Source organism: Lepidothrix coronata, unplaced genomic scaffold (genome assembly GCF_001604755.1).
Source record: "Lepidothrix coronata isolate B3197 unplaced genomic scaffold, Lepidothrix_coronata-1.0 Scaffold53, whole genome shotgun sequence".
NCBI classification, from domain to species: domain Eukaryota; kingdom Metazoa; phylum Chordata; class Aves; order Passeriformes; family Pipridae; genus Lepidothrix; species Lepidothrix coronata.
In genome coordinates, this window is record NW_016690233.1 from 5,260,523 (window position 1) to 5,268,971 (window position 8,449).

Genomic DNA, 8,449 nt, shown 5'->3' on the forward strand with positions numbered 1-8,449 from the left:
GGGCATGACTCTGGTATCCTGTAAAAGCTTTCCTTAGCTTTAGCTGTATTTGCCACCCTTTCATTAAGTTATGCATAGCGTACTTATGCCAGCAGCTAATACCCATATTTACTTGGAAACGAGATTTTCAGCATGCTTAAGGTCATGTGAGCTTCCACAGCTACCAGAGAAATATGTGTTTGTGTTACTTCTGCTCCCTGCCTCATGATACAAACGATTCTTGGGAGGCAGAAAAATGGGTGTAGTTTGTAATTCTCTTTAAATTAAAGCTACTAAAATCTTGGTATATAGGCAACATACTTAGAAGGGGGGGTGTTGAAGTTCAGAGCCATACTTATCAGGGTCTGGAGAAGCCAGCTTCTGCTTTAGGTCTGACCTAACAGCATAGTTGTCATGGCAACAGCAAAAAAAAATACATCGGTCTTGCAGTATTCCAAGATATAATCACTGTGCCGAAGTGAGCGAGTGAGCGTACAGTTTTATTGGAGGGGGAGACATAGTTGAAATGCCAGTTCAATACCCTCATGGAAATCGTAAGTGCATAATGCCGTCATTTGTGTTCCTGAAGTGACGTAACTTTTCTTGGAGAAAATAATACTTCAGAGAAGTCGGGTGGCTGGGGTTGGATGAGGTCTTCCTCAGGCATGCAGGCAGTTTTCTCCACACCTGCAGGAACATCCCTTTCTTAAACTTCTGTATAACGCATAAGTGTGCTCGATCATTTTTCCCAAAAGCTCGCTCTCCCTCCGTGGTTCTGGTGAAAGAGCCATAGGGACAGTGTAGCTCCGGGCTGCAGCTTCGTTTGCGGTTTTTTGTCGGCATTGTTCTTCAGCTCCACCACAGAATTTGCAGATCCTATCTCTGACCTCCCCCCTCAAAGCTTTTGTATTTTAGCCTCCTGCAGTGTAAGCTGACCCACAATCTGAGAGTCAGCAATACACCAACACAATATGATAATAAAGGAGTCTCAAGCCTTATCTCTTGGTGGGTTTTGCATCATTAACTACTGAGTTTTCTTCACCAGTCCTGGAAAATCTAAAGCAGCACTGTGCTTTTTGTTGGGGAACTGCTTTCAGTATGGATACTGTATTGATGCTTAATTTTCTACTGTGTTCCTTCTACTGATCTGAAAAAAAACAAAGCAGATAATTTTTTTTTGTAAAACTGCAGTGTGACTGAGTTCTTAGGAAAAAAATTAGACTGATATTCTACACCTCCGCTCCCAGCAGAGGTTTGTTTTTTTTTCCAGGAATCCCTGTTCCGTATGACAAATAGCTTTCAACAAGGACGGTGGACCTGGCAAAGGCAGCTTGTTTCAAGAGATGCAGCGAATGAAAGTTAACATTCAGCATGTCAAGGAAGGCAGTATTTTGCAGTTCCTAATGGTCAGGATTGTTTAATCCTGTGTTTTTGTAGGCAACACCTGGACTCACTGTAACTGGCAGCTTGAAACAAAGCCACTTGCTTTATTAACAGTTTTCCCGTTGTTTATGGCTGTCTTTGCAGTAGCAGTGCAACTGAAAACCAGGATCTATTTTCCATAGGGACTAGCAGTTAACTTCTAAGGTTTTTTAAAAAGCTTTGTCTTTGAAAATTGTTCTTGGAATATGTTTTAGAATTCTGAAGGGATTGATAGTATGAGGAATAAAGCTTAATGATAGTCCTGCAGCTGGAAATAATTGTACTGTGTGTATACAGGGTTCTGAAATGTTTAGCTCTTATTTGTCTTCCTCGAGTAGATGGCTGAATATTACAGGCTTCACATGGCAACCAGCAGAATTATTACCTGCATTTTTCAGGATTCCACGTTGTTAAAGGTACCATGTAGGCACACTATGAATGCCTGGAAAGAGTTTTGGAGTTTTTTAATTTAAGAAAAAAAAAAAGAGAGCCTTTTTGGTGAGTTCCAGTTCCTCTGTTCACTTGTATTTTGTCTGAAGTAAAATCCTGGAGCAGGGGTGATCTCGTACTTGCTCTGTTTGCCTTTGAGCGCCTCCTGGGCAGCCCAGCTGATGCCTACCTGGTGTCTCCTTTCAGCCATGCAGGTATCAGTTCCCACTGAGCTGCTGAAATTTCTCTCTACAACTACAAATATCTGAAAGTCTTTTATGCTGGAGGAGAGATCTGAGCACAAGGTCAAACCATCAAATCGATGTTGCCTTGAAGCGCTTCACTCGAAAGAAGTTCTCTGGGATTCAAGCCTTGAAGGGATGTGCTGATGCTCAGAAGCTGCTTCAGATTCAAGTGTTTATTCATATCTGCAGCCAGGGCTAGTTGGAGCTTGGAGCCTGGAGCTTGGAGCCTGAAGCCTTAATTTTTTTAAGGAAAGTCAGAATCACGTGTAGGGGCTTCTCTGATTTTATTTCTTTCTCGTTTCTTAGTGCTCTGGGATACGGATTTAGGGAAAGGAAATGCCCACAGAAATGTTTCCATCCGTGCCAGTCCTCATTTCATCTCCTGTCAACTTTTGGAATGAAGTTTAGTTAGTTGTTAGTCAAGAACAAAACTTCCTGTCTAATTTTGTCATGCTTGTTTGGGAGAAAAATTTTGGGATGCTTTTTCCAGAGAAATAAAGTCTGTGTTTTGGTGTAAGTTCAGCTACACCGTCCCTGGGAAGGCAGAGTGACACATCATATTTACCAATAAAAGCAAATTCAGCCTTACTACCACACTTCATGTCCCTTAAGATACAGTGCAAGAAGACCATAAATAGGCACACTTGGGAAAGTCATGTTTCCTAAGAAAGGCTTCTTTGAACTCTCTTTTTGAACTGGGGATAAGCAGAAAGAAAAGTAATGTTTCCAGGGGTGTTCAAGTCACTCATTTGAAATAAATTTAAAAAACCCCACAAAAACCAAACACAGTGAATTCTTATGTTGTTCAGTCATAGATACATTTTACCATTGTGCTGCTTCCCTTCTTTGACTGAGGCAATACAGGTTGGCCTTTATGAGTTTCAGACTGTGTTTTCTTGGCATAAGTGGGCATATCATGGGATGTAATTCAAGAATGACCATGGTATTGTGCCTGCTGGGGAAATAAAATTGAAGATGAAATAGTGACTATGTCTGTTTTTCAAATTGCTTTAGTTCAGAGAGTTGGAATATACCGAAGGGATGTGATAAAGATGTCTATGCACTATGTTTTTCTTTCCCCTTTGTAGCATCTGATCAGCAGTTCAGGAGCAGAAGCTTAATATCACCAGTCTTACCAAAAATTGTCATTTCAAGTGGGAAACTGCAGCTTTGGTGATTTAAACAAAGAAACAAACAAACAAACAAACAAAACCCAAAACTAACAGAGCACAAAATTGCTTGTGTGTGCAAGTGCAGCTCTAATGAGAAGAAAGAGTCATCTAGATCTAAACAAATTATGTCTCCTAATCCAAATCCCAGTTTGCCACCAAGCCTGAGAAATACCTTCTGAAGTAGAGGGATGTAGAACTGTATAGGAAAAATTCAACAGAGAAATCTGATTGCTCTCTGTTAAAATCAGTATCATCTAGATAGGAAAGCTTGTTTCTAAACTGTACTAGGGTATCATTTTAAAGATCACAACGAAAATCTGTTATTTATGGAAACAGATTCAGAGTTCTTGTGAATATTCTTGCTGAATTTGTCCGTCTGGTGCAGACCAACATCACAAAAATGTCGTGGTCCTTCTGAGGACAACTATGATCTTGAACAAAATCAGTTGTTGCCTAATTCACAACCTAGTTTGCAAAGGCTGATAGCCCTGTGTGCTGTTTGCCAGCCCTCAAGCTTAGTGTGTGGTACTCTTGGTTTCCTCCCTTGCTCTGAAGAGGTACCACAGCTGGAGGCTGCAGCTGTGGGTTGTCAACATCAGGCAGAGAGTGGAAGAAGTTTGGGTCCTGTTGGGTTTCTTTCTTCTGGTGAAGTGAACTGTCCCTTGCACCTCTGGAAGGATTGTTAAGCCAACTTCCCCCATGAAAACCTACTCCTGCTAGCAATACATGGATTCATGACATTTATTACTGCAAGACTTGTTTAGGGCAGTGCAGCATTGTGATTTATTTTAGAAGAGGAGACTTTACTGGAACTTCTTTCTGGTTTAAAATTTTAGGGCTGAATTCATTTCAGTTGGAGGCACAGATAAGCTGATGGTAATGACAATAAATCATGTTTTCTGAGAGCTTTAGAAATTATTCATAGATGTGGAAATCTATAGCTGGTTTATGCCCACCTCCTCTTTTAATTTATGCTTGCTTTTCAAACACCAGTTTTTTAAAAATGTATGTTCTCTCAATGCAGACAGTGAGAGAAGGAATAATTTTAGAAAATTCCAGAGCCAAATAATTAAAAAAGAATAAAAAGCAAATTAAAGTCCTTCTTTATGTGATATCCCTTTCTGCCATTTCTTCCAGTAAAGAATAAAAGCAAGATGGTGCTATGTAGGCGTTAGAATAGGGGATTGTAATCAGGACTCTGGAGTCTATTTCTAGCCACTAACCTAGGATGGTGGCCTGGATTTTATTCCCTCTGATGGACTTCTGCTGCAGAACTTGTTATATTTGTGGGGTCAGACGTGAAGCTAAGGGGTGAAGCAGTGATTTCAGCCCTGCTCTGAGATGGAATGAAAGCAGGGTTCAGGTTTTTCTCTGCTTCAGTTTGAGTGAATTTACAGGAGTGGCTCAGGCATGTAAACCCTTCTAGTCCCAACCTTGGATCTGAGCAGAGATCAGGGTGCTGGCATCCCAGCTCTCACCAGTTCTGTTCTTGGTGCAAGTGGGTGTACGTACCTTTACCCCTGCAGTGCTGGACTATGGGGAACAAGGCAAGGACCCACCTTAGAGCATAAGGTGGTCACAACAGAGATGCAGGAGGTCTGAGGCAGGGGATAGAGAGAGAAGTGCTCAACCTTGGTCCCTTGGGTAAGTTCACACTTTCCAGATCAGACTCCTGCAGGAAGATGGAGCTTGGGACATGCCTTTGTCTGCTGAGATGCCTGTTAGCTCAGCCATAGCTGCAGAGGACAAAGATCGTGTCTGGATTTAGGCTGAGAATGCCTTTGGCATTAAAATTTTATTAAAATTACACATTGTCTAAGGCAATATTTTTGGTCAATTAGCAGTGATCTGTCTCAGAAACATATTTTTAATTTTACTTTTTCTTTTAATAGACAGCTACTAGCACCTGCTGATTGCAGATGGGAGCATTTATGGATAAAGCCTTTCCTTTCCATAGTGCTGGAGCCTGGCTGGCTCCTCTTCAGCATTTGTTGGTTTGGAGTGGATTTGTTATCTAATTTCATCCATTTTTTTCCATGATATTACTCCTTGCCAAGAATATCAAATCTGAGAACTGGAGCAAGCGTGTTGCAAGGAAATGGAGAAGTGCCATGAAGCGCCTTGGTACAAGGGAATGCCAGGAGAGACTTGATAGAAGAGCTGGAGGGTGCTTGGATTGCACTCAGCTGGAGGTGGATGCAGTGCAGAACTAGCAGATGCAGAAAGCTAAAGAAAAAACAATAAAATGATGAAATTAAGTGAAGGAAACAAGGAGATCGGAAGGAGTGTGATGGATGAATGGGAAAGATAAGCAGAGTAACACAAAGAAGCTCTTCCCACTCCTGAAACGTGGCTTAGCTGCAAAGGTGATAACTCACTAAGTGGGACCAGATGGGCTCCTTTGTCTGCTCTCACAGCTCAGCAGCACTTGTTTCAGCTGCCCCAAAGGATGAGTTTCAGAGTTTCAGATTGTTGCTCTTTTGACAACCAGTTCAGGGGCCTGTCAACAGGTTTTCCAAAGCACTCAGTGTCTTCGAGAAAATGCTGAGCAATGTCTGAGATTGTGGTCAGTTAAGAGGCATCTGAAAGGGAGCTGGAAGCTTTTGAAGCTCTAATTTCTATCCCAGAATGCTCAAAATCCAGTGCTCTGACTAATCCTGTGACTGGCATGATTCTGGTTTTATCCCAGCATTACAGCACTGGCTGTGGTGGAGTTATTCTTGGTCCTTGCTGCAGTAAATGGGAGAGCAAGACCAAGATGTTTCTAAATACTTGGAATTCCTTTTTTAGTGAAATGTGTTTTCTAAGTGGAAATAACAATAAACCAAAGACTTTTTTTGAGTATCCTGGCCATCCTAAGAGTCAGCCACATCTTGTCCTGCCAAGTGCAGGGAGTCTGGTGAGATGAGCTGCCCCCACCAGCCACAGGGACAGTGAATAACTGTGTCTGAGAGTACCAGCTGCAAATTAGAGGTGACAGGCTGAGCTTAGGAGGGGTGGGTTGCAGCCGAATAGCATCATTATGGACTAACCCAGCAGCTGCTCTTCCTGAGGAAAGAGATTTGTCAGCAAGTTGAAAATTCCCTGCAAGTTTTCTTTGCTGATGCAGCAGAAAAAGAGGAGACATGGGGACAGTAGAGTGGGGGCATGAAGGATGCAGTGGGACCAGCGCTGGATCTTCAGCTATGCCAGCTTCTGCCAGCAGGGGAGTGAGTCCAGGGCTTGCTGGGTTTTTTGGGGTTTTTTTGGTTTTTTAAATTCAGCATTCACTAGGACAGAATATAGCTGATTTTTTTAAAGTAATATCCAGGAGAATCAGAAAGTATGAAGATGCTCCCAAGCATTCTCTTCCTTTTTATTGTGATCTGGGAAAAGGGAAAAGGTTGATATCTACAGGCGTTGCCTTGTGGGAGACAATGTGAATTGGCATTGGTCACCAAGGCTAGAACAACTGCTGTAACAACTAATGCCCATGAACCCAACACGACAAATGCAGCAGGAATGGCTGTTCCAACTCATACCCATGATCTCCCATATCCTTGGCCTCTGGTGTTTCCATGCTGGTATTTTTACAGGCACAGTTGTAGGGGAAAATGAGGAGGAAACGTGACACTTAATTTTGAGGTTATGAGCTTGTCCATGGAGTCACTGCCAAGCAGAGCACTGGTGTGGCAGGGTAGTGCATCTTGGATGTGACTTGGAGCAATGCTTGCCTTTTTGCATTGGAATTTGGTTGCTGCTATTCCAGGCTGCCAGGGAAACAACAGCCTGATTGTGAGTTGCTTCTTCCTTGATGGAGTTTCTGCCTTTTATGGACCTCTTCAACATTATAGTTGTCTTTTAAGACTGTTTTCAGGTTTACAGGGGTGGACGAGACTTTCTTGTTTGCCAAGATTATGCTGAAATCTAATCCAGTCCTCTAAAACACTTGTAAGCACTCCCTCACTCATCCCAGGGAATGCAATGTGGAATTTTACAAGTGTGCTCTATTTTCCATCCTGGGGAAGCCCAAGACACATCCCTCACCAGGACCTCTGTAGTTCCCCAGGAGCGTGACTGCACCACTGGCACACGAGTGAGTATCAGGTGGAACAAGGCAGCTGCGTTACCATGCAAGCTTACGCCTCAGATATAGGAGTATTCACGCAGTGTGGGTCTGGTCCTAGTAGAGTCTCTGGAAATGGCTGGGACACCCATTGGTTTTGGTAGGGCAGCACTGCTGGCTTCACACCTCCTTGGAGATTTACCTTAAAGCAGCATTCAAATCCAGTTCTAAGAGCTAGCTTTTCCTGAAAGGTAAATGGACTAGAAATAGAAATCCTCTCCTCCCATCTCTGAAAAAAGGTTCAGGCTAATTATAAAACTTCTCGATTGCCCTCAAATGCAAGAACGGTGTGATGGCTGTGTTGTGAAGGAATTAAGGTGTAGAGCAGGAAGCTGAGCTTACGGGCCTGGTGGTTGGTGGTTGTGTTCTCTGCCTGAGGAGCAAATGAAGGTGCCAATGGCAGCTGGCTTACTCGGTGCCAGTAAGGCTGCAAGATGGGTGTGGTTTGACCGCAGTGCTGTTGATTGAGTCAGGTCAAACACTTGGACCTCATGATAAGTGATGTATTGGAGCACTCTGGACAGTGAGCTGCTGTCGGCTCTCGTGGCTCTGCAATTGGCGCAGGTTGCTTTCACTCTCTCTCCCTGCCTACCAGTACAGCGATAATACAGAGTGATGGAAAGCACTCACAGCTCTGAAAAACTTATTTACACTTGTTCTTGAAGGCAGCAAAAGGGGCAGCAGTTGTGATTTGGATGCAGAATGAGAGTTTCAAATACTGCATCTCTGAGGAAGGAGGACAGCCCCCCCTCAGACATGCCACGTGTGCTCTCCTCTGCTTCTTTTGTGGAGTTTCTTTTGAGGGAGCTAAGCAGCTCTCATGGGGCTGGAGATCTGAAGGCAACACCCAAAAAGGGGATGTTGAAGGAGAAGAGGAAGTACAGCTGTGCTTCTCACCCCAGAGACCTTCATTTCAGCAAGTGAAGAGCTTTGAGTCATCACTTCAGCATCCAGAGAAGAGACTGATCAAGCTGCTTTCCAGGACATCCTGTACCACAGGGAACACCATTCCCTGGGGATGTACACTGAAGCTCTTCAGCAGCGGTAGAGTGGTGATGGGGAAACCCAGAAGACCGCAATCAAGTCTGTAGACCCTG